Source organism: Poromitra crassiceps, assembly GCF_964638095.1.
Source record: "Poromitra crassiceps genome assembly, chromosome: 2".
NCBI classification, from domain to species: Eukaryota; Metazoa; Chordata; class Actinopteri; order Beryciformes; family Melamphaidae; genus Poromitra; species Poromitra crassiceps.
The window spans coordinates 99,979,041-99,998,190 of NC_139624.1; the positions used below are offsets into that span (position 1 = coordinate 99,979,041).

At 42.9% G+C, this 19,150-nt stretch overlaps 1 protein-coding gene across 1 annotated transcript in view; it reads right to left on the reverse strand.

The window, feature by feature from the left end:
- Positions 1–19,150, reverse strand: part of scrib (scribble planar cell polarity protein) — a 168,406-nt gene that overhangs the window by 97,547 nt on the left and 51,709 nt on the right. The gene's annotated exons all lie outside the window — the stretch shown is intronic.

A 19,150-nucleotide genomic window follows, 5' to 3' on the forward strand; every position in this document is an offset into this window, starting at 1 on the left:
CCAAAAACAACCCTGGCTGCTATTAGATTGTTTTTTAGATTGGTTAAATAAAAAAGAACTATATAATAAAAAGAGAAGCTACTCTAGCTAGCTTACCGATGGTTAAGACAACTATGAGCAGCGAGTACTGAAGCAGCTGAACAGATTCTGTCGTACTATAATAAGATTCACACGGGCCTGCTCAGTCTGGACTGGGTCTGCATCACGTCCATGATGTGGGCGTGGCCTACTCAAGCCAGTGTCAAGCAAATGGGTTCTGTGGTGCACTGTGTGTGTGTGTGTGTGTGTGTGTGTGGTGCACTGTGCTGTGTGTGTGTGTGTGTGTGTGTGTGTGTGTGTGTGTGTGTGTGTGCGTGTGTGAAAAAGAGGGCAGTGTTATCTGCATCGTCCTACTTTGCTTACACTCCACTCTGTAACAGTGTGTGTGTGTGTGTGTGTGTGTGTGTGTGTGTGTGTGTGTCAATGTGCCTTAGGCTGTGCCTGTGTGTGTGTGTGTGTGTCAATGTGCCTTAGGCTGTGCCTGTGCACGCTGCGTGTGCATTTTCAGGATGAACATAAGTCACAGGACAGGAGATCCTGTACTGTAGGTACACACACACACACACACACACACACACACACACACACACACACACACACACACACACCACTGTTTACAAAGGATTAGTTTGACTCTGGCCTACAACACTTTAGCTACTGTAGTAGGACTCGTCGTGTGTGAGTGTGTGTGTGTGTGGGGGGGATGTTAATGTGCATATTTGTGTGTTTACGTGTATGAGCAGGGGTCCATGTTTGTTTAAGCACGTGTTTATGAGTATGTTTATGTGTGCTGGAGGAGACTGTCAATTCAGAGAGAAGGATGTTTGCATCCAGAGAAACCAGTTAGAATGTGACTACAGCTATCCCAGAGGCAAAGGTAACACTGTGTGTGTGTGTGTGTGTGTGTGTGTGTGTGTGTGTGTGTGTGTGTGTGTGTGTGTGTGTATGTGTGTGTGTTTGTGTATTAACGTTTTACTGTAGGTGCAGTGAGCTTAAAGGGCACTAGGGCAGTTTAGAGTCCAGTGATTTATCATAGCCCAACGGGCATCGCTGAACGTGACGTCCGTTCCAGTATCGCTGGACGCTGATTTTGGACGCTGTCGCTCGTAAAAAGTAGAAACACCTAGGAGATAGGAGAACGCATCACAGAGGCACAGAGCAGGACGTGTTGTGATATTTTCACATGGATTAATGCCAGATGGACAGACAGAGAAGCTGCCAGTCAAGTTATAACGTTACCGTTTTGATCGCAACATTACAAAACTGTCTATCCGCTTGCTAACATGCTGTATGATTATCCATGCTAACGATGTGCTAGCTGTTACTTACCGTCTGTGTTGAGAATGTCTGCTTTCCAGGCATTTGCATTTTTAACAGCATCTTTATAGTCTGCCCGGTCGTTAGCCTAAAGGCACGGGAACCGTGTCATTGTGTTTATTATTATTAAGTTTTCGACAAATATGTCATCTTCTTCCATTGTTAATTCGAAAATAATCGCCCGTCGCTGGAAGTATAAACACTTGTCGTTATCACAGACGATGGAAAGTGATGACGGTCGGTCGCAACGACCATAAATGGCGGGACTCTAAACTGCCCTTAAGCCTGATGCACACAGAGGGTTCAGTGTTCCAGTCAAGTGACTTTCATTTAGCTTACAGCTTCCCTCCAATCATGCTATTAGACTGCAGACAGAACACACACACACACACACACACACACACACACACACACACACACACACACACACACACACACACACACACACACACACGGCCGTGGAGAAAGCCCAGACAGTCTCTGTTTGTGCTAAAAATCATTAAGCTGAAGTCCGATTGTGTGTGAAAAACAACATAGAGGCAAGAACATAGAAAGCTTTAACAATGTTATGTTGATAGTAGAGGAGTAGTTTAGTATGAGTGCAGAAACAATGTCCTGGAGCTGAGGAGGCTGCATCAACCTCTTGAACAGGAGGTCAAGTCTCAGCTTGCTACCCAGGCATCTGATCAATGGACCCACTGTACACTCTTATCCAAGTTTGCCAGAAAGAGGAAGTCAAATTAAATATGAAATTCAATTAGATCTATATTAAACCTCTCCTCTAGTTCCTCCAGTTCCCCCATTTTTTGGTCTTTTCCTCTGTCCGTTCGTCTGGAAGAGGAATCCCTATTCACACATTCCCGGGCCCCAATCTCGTGCCAAAACCACCCGCTAGCGTGCTCCTTATGTCTCAGCTCTTCCCAATATCAACACCCTCACAATAGGGATGGGCATCGAATTTCGAATTTTCGAATAATCGTTGTTATTATCAAGGTCGACTTTTATTATTGAAATTCGAAATTCGATTTTTTTTTTTTTTTTTTTTTTTTTTTTTTGAGTGAAATGTTGCATTGTCTCCCCTGATTCTAAGTATAGTCAAATCGCTTGGTTTGAGCAAGTAAAACAATTTTTATAAGCATTTTAAGCAAGGTTTATGGAAAAATTAATGGCAGATGAAATCCCATGAAGAGGGAGAGGGGGTGACTTTGGCACCCCTTTGGCACTCAGACCTGAGCCTACTAAATATTTAATGAACCACTCATGATTGTCAAAACTGTTTTTTATTTTCGAAAATGTCAATGTCATGTAACATGTTCTTTACTTCAGTGGTGCAATGCTTGTTTGAGCTAAAAAATCCACAGCAGAAGCTTTTTATATTAATTAATAAAGCCGTAGACTTAGAATCAGGGGAGACAATGCAACATTTCACTCACAAAAAAAAAAAAAAAAAAAAAAAAAAAAAAAAAAATTACATTTATTTATTTATTTTCGAAATTCGAATTAAATTCGAATTTGGCCAGCGAATTTCGAATAGTGTTTTTGCTAGAAATGCCCATCCCTACCTCACAATGTACACATACACATACACATACACACACACACACAACACACACACACACACACACAACACACACACACACACACAACACACACACACACACAACACACACACACGGGGTGAGGGGCTCAAACTGAGGTAAGGAGGGGGGGAGCACATGCTTTTGTGATGGCCTGGCCTCTTTCAGTGTCCGGCAGAGAGAAAGCGGAGAGGATTTGGTCGAGTGAGTAACTTGGCCGCTCACTTGAAAAGCAAACCTCATTACTGCACACTCATTTCTATAGATAGCTGCAGTCAGTGTTGTGGTATAAACTCATTACTGCACACTCTTCTATAGATAGTTGCAGTCAGTGTTGTGGTATAAACTCATTACTGCACACTCATTTCTATAGATAGCTGCAGTCAGTGTTGTGGTATAAACTCATTACTGCACACTCTTCTATAGATAGCTGCAGTCAGTGTTGTGGTATAAACTCATTACTGCACACTCTTCTATAGATAGTTGCAGTCAGTGTTGTGGTATAAACTCATTACTGCACACTCATTTCTATAGATAGTTGCAGTCAGTGTTGTGGTATAAACTCATTACTGCACACTCTTCTATAGATAGCTGCAGTCAGTGTTGTGGTATAAACTCATTACTGCACACACTCATTTCTATAGATAGCTGCAGTCAGTGTTGTGATATAAACTCATTACTGCACACTCATTTCTATAGATAGTTGCAGTCAGTGTTGTGGTATAAACTCATTACTGCACACTCTTCTATAGATAGCTGCAGTCAGTGTTGTGGTATAAACTCATTACTGCACACTCTTCTATAGATAGCTGCAGTCAGTGTTGTGATATAAACTCATTACTGCACACTCTTCTATAGATAGCTGCAGTCAGTGTTGTGGTATAAACTCATTACTGCACACTCATTTCTATAGATAGTTGCAGTCAGTGTTGTGGTATAAACTCATTACTGCACACTCTTCTATAGATAGTTGCAGTCAGTGTTGTGGTATAAACTCATTACTGCACACTCATTTCTATAGATAGCTGCAGTCAGTGTTGTGGTATAAACTCATTACTGCACACTCTTCTATAGATAGCTGCAGTCAGTGTTGTGGTATAAACTCATTACCGCACACTCATTTCTATAGATAGCTGCAGTCAGTGTTGTGGTATAAACTCATTACTGCACACTCATTTCTATAGATAGCTGCAGTCAGTGTTGTGGTATAAACTCATTACTGCACACTCATTTCTATAGATAGCTGCAGTCAGTGTTGTGGTATAAACTCATTACTGCACACTCATTTCTATAGATAGCTGCAGTCAGTGTTGTGGTATAAACTCATTACTGCACACTCATTTCTATAGATAGCTGCAGTCAGTGTTGTGGTATAAACTCATTACTGCACACTCATTTCTATAGATAGTTGCAGTCAGTGTTGTGGTATAAACTCATTACTGCACACTCATTTCTATAGATAGCTGCAGTCAGTGTTGTGGTATAAACTCATTACTGCACACTCATTTCTATAGATAGCTGCAGTCAGTGTTGTGGTATAAACTCATTACTGCACACTCATTTCTATAGATAGCTGCAGTCAGTGTTGTGGTATAAACTCATTACTGCACACTCTTCTATAGATAGCTGCAGTCAGTGTTGTGGTATAAACTCATTACTGCACACTCTTCTATAGATAGTTGCAGTCAGTGTTGTGGTATAAACTCATTACTGCACACTCTTCTATAGATAGCTGCAGTCAGTGTTGTGGTATAAACTCATTACTGCACACTCTTCTATAGATAGCTGCAGTCAGTGTTGTGCTATAAACTCATTACTGCACACTCTTCTATAGATAGCTGCAGTCAGTGTTGTGGTATAAACTCATTACTGCACACTCATTTCTATAGATAGTTGCAGTCAGTGTTGTGGTATAAACTCATTACTGCACACTCATTTCTATAGATAGTTGCAGTCAGTGTTGTGGTATAAACTCATTACTGCACACTCATTTCTATAGATAGCTGCAGTCAGTGTTGTGGTATAAACTCATTACTGCACACTCTTCTATAGATAGCTGCAGTCAGTGTTGTGGTATAAACTCATTACTGCACACTCATTTCTATAGATAGTTGCAGTCAGTGTTGTGGTATAAACTCATTACCGCACACTCATTTCTATAGATAGTTGCAGTCAGTGTTGTGGTATAAACTCATTACTGCACACTCATTTCTATAGATAGTTGCAGTCAGTGTTGTGGTATAAACTCATTACTGCACACTCTTCTATAGATAGCTGCAGTCAGTGTTGTGGTATAAACTCATTACTGCACACTCTTCTATAGATAGCTGCAGTCAGTGTTGTGGTATAAACTCATTACTGCACACTCATTTCTATAGATAGCTGCAGTCAGTGTTGTGGTATAAACTCATTACTGCACACACTCATTTCTATAGATAGTTGCAGTCAGTGTTGTGGTATAAACTCATTACTGCACACTCTTCTATAGATAGCTGCAGTCAGTGTTGTGGTATAAACTCATTACTGCACACTCTTCTATAGATAGCTGCAGTCAGTGTTGTGGTATAAACTCATTACTGCACACTCATTTCTATAGATAGCTGCAGTCAGTGTTGTGGTATAAACTCATTACTGCACACTCATTTCTATAGATAGCTGCAGTCAGTGTTGTGGTATAAACTCATTACTGCACACTCATTTCTATAGATAGCTGCAGTCAGTGTTGTGGTATAAACTCATTACTGCACACTCTTCTATAGATAGTTGCAGTCAGTGTTGTGGTATAAACTCATTACTGCACACTCTTCTATAGATAGCTGCAGTCAGTGTTGTGGTATAAACTCATTACTGCACACTCTTCTATAGATAGCTGCAGTCAGTGTTGTGGTATAAACTCATTACTGCACACTCTTCTATAGATAGCTGCAGTCAGTGTTGTGGTATAAACTCATTACTGCACACTCATTTCTATAGATAGTTGCAGTCAGTGTTGTGGTATAAACTCATTACTGCACACTCATTTCTATAGATAGTTGCAGTCAGTGTTGTGGTATAAACTCATTACTGCACACTCATTTCTATAGATAGCTGCAGTCAGTGTTGTGGTATAAACTCATTACTGCACACTCTTCTATAGATAGCTGCAGTCAGTGTTGTGGTATAAACTCATTACTGCACACTCATTTCTATAGATAGTTGCAGTCAGTGTTGTGGTATAAACTCATTACCGCACACTCATTTCTATAGATAGTTGCAGTCAGTGTTGTGGTATAAACTCATTACTGCACACTCATTTCTATAGATAGTTGCAGTCAGTGTTGTGGTATAAACTCATTACTGCACACTCTTCTATAGATAGCTGCAGTCAGTGTTGTGGTATAAACTCATTACTGCACACTCTTCTATAGATAGCTGCAGTCAGTGTTGTGGTATAAACTCATTACTGCACACTCATTTCTATAGATAGCTGCAGTCAGTGTTGTGGTATAAACTCATTACTGCACACACTCATTTCTATAGATAGTTGCAGTCAGTGTTGTGGTATAAACTCATTACTGCACACTCTTCTATAGATAGCTGCAGTCAGTGTTGTGGTATAAACTCATTACTGCACACTCTTCTATAGATAGCTGCAGTCAGTGTTGTGGTATAAACTCATTACTGCACACTCATTTCTATAGATAGCTGCAGTCAGTGTTGTGGTATAAACTCATTACTGCACACTCATTTCTATAGATAGCTGCAGTCAGTGTTGTGGTATAAACTCATTACTGCACACTCATTTCTATAGATAGCTGCAGTCAGTGTTGTGGTATAAACTCATTACTGCACACTCATTTCTATAGATAGCTGCAGTCAGTGTTGTGGTATAAACTCATTACTGCACACTCATTTCTATAGATAGCTGCAGTCAGTGTTGTGGTATAAACTCATTACTGCACACACTCATTTCTATAGATAGCTGCAGTCAGTGTTGTGGTATAAACTCATTACTGCACACTCTTCTATAGATAGCTGCAGTCAGTGTTGTGGTATAAACTCATTACTGCACACTCTTCTATAGATAGCTGCAGTCAGTGTTGTGGTATAAACTCATTACCGCACACTCATTTCTATAGATAGCTGCAGTCAGTGTTGTGGTATAAACTCATTACTGCACACTCATTTCTATAGATAGCTGCAGTCAGTGTTGTGGTATAAACTCATTACTGCACACTCTTCTATAGATAGCTGCCATCAGTGTTGTGGTATAAACTCATTACTGCACACTCATTTCTATAGATAGCTGCAGTCAGTGTTGTGGTATAAACTCATTACTGCACACTCATTTCTATAGATAGCTGCAGTCAGTGTTGTGGTATAAACTCATTACTGCACACACTCATTTCTATAGATAGCTGCAGTCAGTGTTGTGGTATAAACTCATTACTGCACACTCATTTCTATAGATAGCTGCAGTCAGTGTTGTGGTATAAACTCATTACTGCACACTCTTCTATAGATAGCTGGAGTCAGTGTTGTGGTATAAACTCATTACTGCACACTCATTTCTATAGATAGCTGCAGTCAGTGTTGTGGTATAAACTCATTACTGCACACTCTTCTATAGATAGCTGGAGTCAGTGTTGTGGTATAAACTCATTAGTGCACACTCTTCTATAGATAGCTGCAGTCAGTGTTGTGGTATAAACTCATTACTGCACACTCATTTCTATAGATAGCTGCAGTCAGTGTTAGAGATGCTGCGATCGAGATTTTTCAATTCCGATCCGATTTCGATATTTTAGCTCAAAACCGATCCGATTCCGATCAAATTTCGATACCCGATTCGATACCGATTTCGATCCGATACCGATACAGCACATATTTAAGTCTCTCTATTCTGTCTGATAGCTAGCAGGCAACAAACATTTTTAGGGTTAGGTATGTATGTGTGTGCTTTGGTAATATAGTATGTAAACGATTTAGTTCATCTAATTCATTTGATGTAAAACTAAAACATAACAATCAAATTAGGGCTGGGCGATATGGCCCGTGACAAAGCAACATTATTAAATAATTTAGAGCAATGAAACACGCAGAGTAATTAACCTTAAAGACGTTAACTCTCTCTCACATGTAGGTACACACAATCAGACAGACTCCTGCTGCACTCTCTATAGCCTACATGGAGTAAAGAAACGCTTCAATGAGGTAGCCTATGTGCTCTCAAAACAAACATTTTGGAAGGATTATTCGCTGTAATTATTATTTGAAGTGTCCATATAATGCCACCGCAGATTTTCTGTTGTGGACTCGACTGTGATCTATTTGTCAACTTTACTGCAACATGAGTAGGCTGTGAACAATTGAGTGTGCATGAGGTAATTAAAAGAAATCAGACAGCGAGTCTGGCCGTATCTGCAAGCCGTGTGCGCACCTGCTGCACTACTACGTTTAGCCTACTACTGCAACATGGCCAATTGAGAGTGCATGAGGTAATTAAAAGAAATGGGGAAGAATAAGAACTGTTTCTGTAGCCTGCCTAGTGCCTACCTCTACCTGGCTGCTACCTCCATTTGAAACACTGCGCGGTCACGCCATCCGCACTTTGGGGAAACGTAGTCGGTCGCGCTATCTGAAGACCATGGATTAATTGAAGAAAGACCGACATGAAAGCAGCAGCGCAACTCATCCAGAGCAGGCCTAGGCTACAACTGTTGTCGCGCACGGCAGCATGTGATGTGAGTGTCTGTGTGTGTGTGTGTGTGTGTGTGTGAGAGAGAGAGAGAGGGGGGAGAGAGACAGTTATTAGCTGCTTTGCACACCTTGGAAGCTCTGCTGTGCTCCTCCTGCGTCCGGAGACATATTACATTAAATTGGCCGTTGCGGGCTGCTGGGTTGGGCTGGGTTCGGAATTTTCAGATATTTTAACGGGGCGGGCGGGGCGGGCTGGCTCCAATGATGGGTTGGGTTGGGGCGGGCCTTAAAAAAACCTGACCCGCGCATCACTACTGGCCATCCTAGGCTCAACGCGGCCTTTAAAAAAAGGTATAAAGACATGATGTTGGAAAATTACAGTCTAGTTCCTAGGTAACTGAATGATGTAGGGGACAGGAGGAAAAAAAGAAAGAAAGAAATAATAATAATAATAATAATAAAGAAAAAAAGAAAAAAGTGTATGTATAAGTATATATATATATATATAGGTATATGTATATATATATAATAATAAAAATAAAACAATGAATATAAAATGTATGAATATGCATGTATGGATTGTGTTTGTTTTGTTATTTGCTACCCACTGGTTTTTGACTGTTGTATTGTTTGTTTGTTTTTTGCTTTTTTTTGTTTGTTTTGTTGTTGTTTGTTTCTTGTATTAGGATATTTTTTCCTTGCAATCCTTTGTTGTTTATTTGATGGCAAGTAAGGACAAGGTCCAAAATGTCTGATCATGATGATCTTATTTTAATTGTAAGAAAAGGGGGGGCTTCACATAAGCGTTTGCTTCTGCCCCAAACCTTTGGTTATGACCTAAGTGTATGCTTGGTGGTGGTGGTGGTGGTGACCAATAAATTTTTTTCATTCATTCATTCATTCATTCATTCATTCATTTCATTCATTCATTCATTCTGTGTGCTGCTGCTGCTGCTGCTGCTGCTGCATGCTGGATAGAAATCCTGGAGCGGAGTCATGGAATGGAGTGCTTATATCGGAGCCTTGGATCGGTCATTTTCGCTGGAATCCGATCCGATCCGATCCATGTTTTTTGGCTGATATCGCGCCGATATCCGATCACATGATCGGATCGCAGCATCTCTAGTCAGTGTTGTGGTATAAACTCATTACTGCACACTCTTCTATAGATAGCTGCAGTCAGTGTTGTGGTATAAACTCATTACTGCACACTCTTCTATAGATAGTAGAGCTGCAACTATCGATTCTTTTAGTAATCGAGTATTCTACCGAATAATCCATCGATTAATCGAGTAATCGGATAAGAACCCTTTTTTGTGTTTTCAAAGGCTTATCGTAAATATACACCAAAAAATAAGATAAATCTCTTCAAATAAACAACTACATTAGTTTCTTTCTTAGAAAAAACAACATTTTGATTTTTAAATTGCATAGAACTGGCAGTGGCACCATTCATCTTTTCAACCTGACGTTTGAGTTCTTCCAGTGTACAGCAACCGTTAAATAATATGAATGAATGGCTTACTAGCTAGTTTACATCCTTCATTTACCTTACAGCTGCATGACACACACACTCTTTCTCTCTCACACATACTCACTCTCTCTTTCTCTCTCACACACCAACAGGCTAGTGTGATCACACACACACACACACACACACACACACACACACACACAAAACGCTGTTAAATTAGCCGCTAACGTTAATGTTAGGTTGAGCTTTGTATTTCTCACAGAAAACGGTCCAAACTTCTCAGAGAGAGCGGTCGGTATTCACTAAAGCCTTCATATCTCAGGCTCTGTAGTACATAGAAACATAAAAATAAAAAGCATTTGAGAGCTTAACCCTTTGGCTTTTCGTATTATATTTGCTCTAATGTTCATTAAAAAAAATCTTAAAAATCTTTAACCCCAAAAAATAAAAAATAAAAAGATTCTAATGCATTTTAAGACATGTTAATAAAGATTACGGCAAATGTAACCCTTCCAAATAAAAAGCCACGGGTTTAAGCTGTCAAATGCTTTTTATTTCATGTTGATAGCTACTATACAGGCTGAGGAAATACGTTATGTTGAACCCTTGACAATTACTGCAGCAACGTTAACGTTAACGTTAGCGATCTCTGTTTTGCAGTCGTTGTGAAGACAGTGAAAAGCCCCGTTATCTAACAACTACAACTGCAGTGAAACAACTTATCCAGCTAACGCTAGCTAATTAAATAACGTTATCTGATGTTGTAGTCGATGCCTCTCTCAACGTTACAGCTGAGGAGGTGCTGCTAACATTAGCTGCAGGCAGCGCACCGCCTGCTTCATTCACCCTCAGCCTATCTAAGACGTTACAGTCTTCAGCATTTAGCTACTGTAAATATATCTTGTGTTTGCCCATGCTTCCTCAAGTTTGAGGTGTTTCCCTGGCCAGCTTTGCAATTCACATCACAAATGTTGCAACCAGTGTTGTCTGAGTCTATCTGGGGAAAGTGTAGCCACATTTTCGGCTGCTCCCGTTTGTTGACGTTTCAGGTAGAGTGACGGAATGACGTAACGCGCTCTCACGTGTTGCCTTAAGGTTCCGTCGGAATTTCTACTTTACCCACTCTCTTCTATCACTCAGATGCGTGTCGAGGCGAATCATTTTGGCCTCGATCAATTTAATTATTCGAGTTATTCGAGGTACTCGAGGAATCGTGACAGCTCTAATAGATAGCTGCAGTCAGTGTTGTGGTATAAACTCATTACTGCACACTCATTTCTATAGATAGTTGCAGTCAGTGTTGTGGTATAAACTCATTACTGCACACTCTTCTATAGATAGCTGCAGTCAGTGTTGTGGTATAAACTCATTACTGCACACTCATTTCTATAGATAGCTGCAGTCAGTGTTGTGGTATAAACTCATTACTGCACACTCATTTCTATAGATAGCTGCAGTCAGTGTTGTGGTATAAACTCATTACTGCACACACTCATTTCTATAGATAGCTGCAGTCAGTGTTGTGGTATAAACTCATTACTGCACACACTCATTTCTATAGATAGTTGCAGTCAGTGTTGTGGTATAAACTCATTACTGCACACTCATTTCTATAGATAGTTGCAGTCAGTGTTGTGGTATAAACTCATTACTGCACACTCTTCTATAGATAGCTGCAGTCAGTGTTGTGGTATAAACTCATTACTGCACACTCATTTCTATAGATAGCTGCAGTCAGTGTTGTGGTATAAACTCATTACTGCACACTCATTTCTATAGATAGCTGCAGTCAGTGTTGTGGTATAAACTCATTACTGCACACTCATTTCTATAGATAGTTGCAGTCAGTGTTGTGGTATAAACTCATTACTGCACACTCATTTCTATAGATAGCTGCAGTCAGTGTTGTGGTATAAACTCATTACTGCACACTCTTCTATAGATAGCTGCAGTCAGTGTTGTGGTATAAACTCATTACTGCACACTCATTTCTATAGATAGTTGCAGTCAGTGTTGTGGTATAAACTCATTACTGCACACTCATTTCTATAGATAGCTGCAGTCAGTGTTGTGGTATAAACTCATTACTGCACACTCTTCTATAGATAGCTGCAGTCAGTGTTGTGGTATAAACTCATTACTGCACACACTCATTTCTATAGATAGTTGCAGTCAGTGTTGTGGTATAAACTCATTACTGCACACTCATTTCTATAGATAGCTGCAGTCAGTGTTGTGGTATAAACTCATTACTGCACACTCTTCTATAGATAGCTGCAGTCAGTGTTGTGGTATAAACTCATTACTGCACACTCATTTCTATAGATAGTTGCAGTCAGTGTTGTGGTATAAACTCATTACTGCACACTCATTTCTATAGATAGCTGCAGTCAGTGTTGTGGTATAAACTCATTACTGCACACTCTTCTATAGATAGCTGCAGTCAGTGTTGTGGTATAAACTCATTACTGCACACTCATTTCTATAGATAGTTGCAGTCAGTGTTGTGGTATAAACTCATTACTGCACTCATTTCTATAGATAGTTGCAGTCAGTGTTGTGGTATAAACTCATTACTGCACACTCTTCTATAGATAGCTGCAGTCAGTGTTGTGGTATAAACTCATTACTGCACACTCTTCTATAGATAGCTGCAGTCAGTGTTGTGGTATAAACTCATTACTGCACACTCTTCTATAGATAGCTGGAGTCAGTGTTGTGGTATAAACTCATTACTGCACACTCTTCTATAGATAGCTGCAGTCAGTGTTGTGGTATAAACTCATTACTGCACACTCATTTCTATAGATAGTTGCAGTCAGTGTTGTGGTATAAACTCATTACTGCACACTCATTTCTATAGATAGCTGCAGTCAGTGTTGTGGTATAAACTCATTACTGCACACTCATTTCTATAGATAGCTGCAGTCAGTGTTGTGGTATAAACTCATTACTGCACACTCATTTCTATAGATAGCTGCAGTCAGTGTTGTGGTAGAAACTCATTACTGCACTCTTCTATAGATAGCTGGAGTCAGTGTTGTGGTAGAAACTCAGCACAGCAGTGCATTGAGTCAGCGGTGGACTGAAGACACCAAACACACCAGAAACCTCTACAACAGAGATGCTCCACAGGTCACCAGCATAAAGAGACAGTTCCTCATGTTCATGTCTTCAGCTCTATATGGGAGGTGAAGAGCACAGGCACCAGCAGGAACACATCATCAGTCATTTCCAGGCCAACGCTAATGGAGCGACATGGGCTGAAGCTAGCTCTGCTGCTCGGCTAAAGCACCCCTCCCCCCACCTCCCCCCACGGCGCTCTAAACCCAAAAGTCCAAAAGTTCTGCACATGAATGACTCCCCTGCCCCTCTTCCTCCTCTCGCGCTCTCTCTCTCTCTCTCTCTCTCTGTCTCTCTCTCTCTCTCTCTCTGTCTCTCTCTCTCTCTCTGTCTCTCTCTCTCTCTCTCTCTGTCTCTCTCTCTCTCTGTCTCTCTCTCTCTCTCTCTCTCTCTCTGTCTCTCTCTCTGCTACTCGACCTCTCTGACTTCCCTCCATTTTCCCTGGCAGAGGGACAAAGGCCAGGCAGCAGCCCCATACAGGGCTGTCAGTCAGAGGCCTGCGCTGCCTCCCCCCCTCCCTCCAGACCAGCCAGGGGATTCCTCCATTGTCCGAAAAGGGCACACCACAGAGGAGAGAGGAGGGAGAGAGAGGGAGAGAGGAGAGATGGGAGAGAGCGAGGGGGAGGGGGGAGGGGAGAGAGAGGAGAAAGGGGAGAGGGGAGGGAGAGAGGAGAGAGGGAGAGAGGTGAGAGGAGAGATGGGAGAGAGCGAGGGGGGGGGGGGGGGAGAGAGGAGAAAGGGGAGAGGGGAGGGAGAGAGGAGAGAGGAGAGAGAGCAGAGGGAGGAGAGGGGAGAGAGAATATAGAGGGGAGAGAGAGGAGAGAGGCAGAGGAGAGTGTGTGCATGGTGGAGAGGAGAGTGTGTGTGTGGTACAGAGGAGAGTGTGTGTGTGGTGCAGAGGAGAGTGTGTGTGTGGTACAGAGGAGTGTGTGTGTGTGGTGCAGAGGAGAGTGTGTGTGTGGTACAGAGGAGTGTGTGTGCATGGTGGAGAGGAGAGTGTGTGTGTGGTACAGAGGAGAGTGTGTGTGTGGTGCAGAGGAGAGTGTGTGTGTGGTACAGAGGAGTGTGTGTGCATGGTGGAGAGGAGAGTGTGTGTGTGGTACAGAGGAGAGTGTGTGTGTGGTGCAGAGGAGAGTGTGTGTGTGGTACAGAGGAGAGTGTGTGTGTGGTGCAGAGGAGAGTGTGTGTGTGGTACAGAGGAGTGTGTGTGTGGTGCAGAGGAGAGTGTGTGTGTGGTGCAGAGGAGAGTGTGTGTGTGGTGCAGAGGAGAGTGTGTGTGTGGTGGAGAGGAGAGTGTGTGTGTGGTGCAGAGGAGTGTGTGTGTGTGGTACAGAGGAGAGTGTGTGTGGTGCAGAGGAGTGTGTGTGTGTGGTGCAGAGGAGAGTGTGCGTGTGTGTGTGTGTGTGTGTGTGGTGCAGAGTGTGTGTGTGTGTGTGGTGCAGAGGAGAGTGTGTGTGTGGTACAGAGGAGAGTGTGTGTGTGGTGCAGAGGTGAGTGTGTGTGTGCGTGTGTGTGTGTGTGTGTGTGTGTGTGTGTGTGTGTGTGGGTGTGGTGCAGAGGAGAGAGCAGAGAGAAAGGGATTGATGGGGGATTCTTAATGATAATGAAGGGAGGGTAGACATTAGACAATGGAGTCCCACAGTCCTCAGGACACTTTCCTCCACTAATGGGGCTTTTCTGCCCGGTCTGACTGAGCAACAAATGATCTCCCACAGCTCAAAGGGACATCAGACTCTCTCTGACAAATGAATGATGTCACTTCTAACTTCAAAGCCAAACATATACAGCACATGATTCAGAGCGCTGTGGAGGGGAACAGTCTGCCTGGCCTACCCACAAAACCCACACGCATCTAACAACCCACCCACTACTATAAACCTATTTCCGTTTTCACACATGCGCTTTTTACCGGTAAATGACCGGAAAGCGGTCTAATGCCTTCATGTGTGAAAGTTGTTGTCCGGTATAAGCGCGACCCCGTCATCGCGGACATTTCACCAGTTCCTAGGTTGTCAGAAGAGCGGTATGGCTGCTTCATGTGTGGGCGTGCTGCCCCCCCCCCCCCCCCCCCCCCCTCCCCTCTCTGCTCGCACTCTGGCCCGAGTCCTTCAGTCCAGCCCGACAGGGACACAGACAGCGAAAATGGCAGCGGCTTGAGTCTTGCAAGCCGCCCAACGCTTGTTGAGAAAGCAAATGCACGAAGCGAAATGTGCAAGTATTTTGCTTACGTTGCCGACAGCGAAGGCAAGCCCCCTGGACACATCAAACGAAGCCAGTCTGTAAAAAGTGCTTCAACGCGACGCAGGTGAACGGATAAACTTCGAACCAGCCAGGCTATTTCTCTCCGACAGGGATCCCTACTTCTTCAAAGATTTCAGTTCAAAGACTGGTTATCGAATGTGAAGGATACAACATACATGCCCTCTTAAGTCAAACGAGTGTGATTTATTGTGTGACAAGCAAACTTATTTCACCATCGGAGATTTGCCGACCCCCAAAATAAGGAGGATTCCCCATCCAAGTGCACACGTCACTCCCCACCCGCTCTGCAGTGCAGTGTGTGTGTGTGTGTGTGTGTGTGTGTGTGTGTGTGTGTGTGTGTGAGAGTGTGTGAGAGAGAGAGAGAGAGACAGAGTACAACCAAATCCAGAGGCAAACCAGCAACACACTGCCCGGAGTCCTCTCTGCATTTCCCTACAGCTGTGCAACAATCTCTGACACTCGGGACAACTGTTGCCAAAAAACTTATTCTGAAGGAATGGAAGTCCTCCTCTTCCCCCTCTTTTCAGGTGTGGCTGATGGACATGATCTCTGTTATACGGATGGAGAGACTCAGGTCCTTGAGAGCCAACTCGCTTAAAAGGTTCTCAACTGTTTGGGACCCTTTTTTGGCCTACTTTGATGAGGTTAGGAATGAATAGTGTCTGAGGTTCTCCTGTCTGGTTTCTTGTGGCCCCCTTTGCGTGGGACCCCATGCACAGTATCTATTACAGATAAAAGCACCTTATGCGGCTGGTAGCAACATGTAATGTTGAACGTTGATGATGTATGTTTGTTTTGTTTTCTTTCCTGTGTCTGAGCCTGTTTATTTGTCTTGTTTGTGTATTATAATTGTTCTATAAAAATTGAAAATAAAATATTGGGGGGAAAAACAGCAACACTAGGGTTGGCAGTGCACGATGGACGATGGCATCGACCATCGTGATTGGCCGACCCCCCATCGACCTCTGAGCCTTCTACATCGGCTCATCGTGATTAATTATCTGTTCGAATTAAATTTGTGCTGTTTTAATAATAAAAAATACCAAGTCCACTCACCGTGACGCGTGGGGGATGCGCCGGCGGCATTAAACGAGCGCACCCAGTTCAGACTCAGAGAAGTCCTCCCCCTCCTCCGCTCTAGTGCTTCTCGGCACTGGGTGCGCTTGTTTAATGTCGCCGGGGCGTCCCCCGCGCATGAGAAGTCAGTTATTTTGTTGTGAAAACTTTTAAGACAAAGAAGAAAGTTCACGTTCTTTCCTGTTTTCAACCCAAAGTGAGTACAAGTCTTCAACTGTGAATTTAACTCGCCTGGTTCCAAAGTGAAAGTTGATGTTGATAAAGCACTAGCAATATTGAACGGCACAAAACAAATAGGCTAACGTTAACGTTACAGATCCTGACCAACAATGTGTGTGTGTGTGTGTGTGTGGGTGTGTTGAATTTAACTAGCTGGCAGAAAACAGACCGAATTACTGGCGGATATAATGTTAGATTCGCGTGGGTTTTTGAACCTAATAAAGGTGCGTTCACACCGACCTATTAAAGTTTTTCGCTGGCGTCGAGTTTACATACAAAGTCAATGCAAACGAGCGATTGAGCGTATATTCGCCTGGGAGAAAAATCGCTGGGCGTCCGAGCGACAGAGACAGAGCGATAGGGAGAAAATACGCTCGTCGCTCGAGATGAAATATCCCAACTTGAGCGAAAATACGCTGGCATCAGTCGCTCGCTGTTCAACGCTGATTGGCTGCCGTGTGAGAGCGAGTCAAGGATCACACTGGCTTGGAACAACCCGCTGGTTTATTGTGTGGCAACAAACCGCATTGACAGCCTGACAGCTGACATGAAGTGAAGTCTGTACTACCGGTATGGAGCTCGCATTAGGAGCACGCTGATAGGCTTAGCTTGTAAACATCTACGGTGGCTCGTAGTGGACAAATATCATGACATTGCGGAACGTTATAGCCCCCACATGTCCGTCAATTCATGTGCCTGTTGATGAGCGATTTAAACAGAGCGACAGAGCGATTCCAAAGGGTTGAATCAAGCGACAGAGAGAAAAATAAATATCTTGGTGTGAACACAGCTTAAGAGAGAGTTGAGGAGACTGGAGAGAGCTGAGAGAGAAATACAGCAGCAGCAGCAGCTAGCTACTGCTAGCTGTTACAGTAGTAGCTGCTGCTGCTGCTGTAACAGCTAGCAGTAGCTAGCAGCAGCTAGCTACTGCTAGCTGTTACAGCAGTAGCTGCTACTGCTTGAGTCACCTGGCTCTGTGCAGTAGTAGCCTGCCTGTCGGTCTCATGAAGACCTCAGCTATCCTGCTTTTAACGTGCATTGCAGCAGCGGATGGCATAAATGACGATGCCATCGTTAATCACGATGTTTGACTGTGAAACAATCACGATGGGTATTTCGGGGTATATCGCACAACCCTAAGCAACACACTGCATAATTTCACTGACAGCGTGCCATGTCACACGTGTTTTATTTAGGATAGCACAGCAAATTCTATTACCTTCACAAATGCATGTTCACACAAGGTGTGTGCCTGCATGCGTGTGTGTGTGTGTGCATACCGTACATCTGCCATGTGTTTGTGTGCCCTCATAACAACACTTTGTGCGTGTTGCACTTAAGTGGCCCTTTCATCCATGACTACCCTTATCCCACTGCAACCCCCCACTAGGGGCCTAGGCCCAACAGGCCACACAGTGAGAAGGGCGTGGTGAAGGTCGTTTGACTGACAGCCCAACGGACAGATCTACTTCCACCTGTCGCGGTCGTCACTTTGATCTGCACCCAGAGCAATTTAACACCGCCATACGTCAAGCCAGACATCACTATCTGTAACAGTACACAAGCATTTCAGACCTACAGCAGACACCAAGGCCTGCCCTGACACAGCAAGAAATAAAAACTGTAGATTAACCAAGTAAGAAAAAGCATAGTTCCTTGACATTTAGGTAACAATCCTGCCCTAGTTACAGTCAATACTAAATCTGCACAATGAGGAAGGAATTCCTTGTTGACGTCACAAGAGCACTTGTAAACAGTACAAGCAACAAGGCAGAAGTATATAGGGTGCAAAGTCAGCTACAGGGATTCAATGTCTTGCTCACAGACACTTGAGCAAGGCCCGTCCATAGGGGCTTGGACCCAGGCCAAAGGACACCTCAAGATTTTGAAGGCCAAATCTTGTTTTTTATCAAGAAAATTATTTTATTTGAAAATTATAATAAAACACTGAATAACAAGGTAAGCGGTTTCTAACCGTCTCTCTTAAATACAATCATATTTTTTAATCTGGTCTCGTAGACTAAATTGTCACATTTAAGATGATGCTAATGTTTCCATGGTTACCACGTCTGGCATTTGCTTGCAGAGTGCTTCAATGGATCCAACAGATAGGTGCAATGCATGCATGCATAACACAACAGAAGTTGGAGAAGAGGACTCAGATTTTCTTTTTGGTAATAGGCCCTAATAATTTGATAAATATATTGATAGCTATATTAATACAGTGAAATTAATCTATTTCGTGCAATGGCAGGCACATGTGTCCACACCTACAGGTGGATTGACGCTGATGTTCAGTAACTCCAGACTCTTCTTTGGTGACTTGGACTCAGTTGACTACCGTTCACCATGCAAGCATCAAAACACAGTCAAGCTGTAAGAA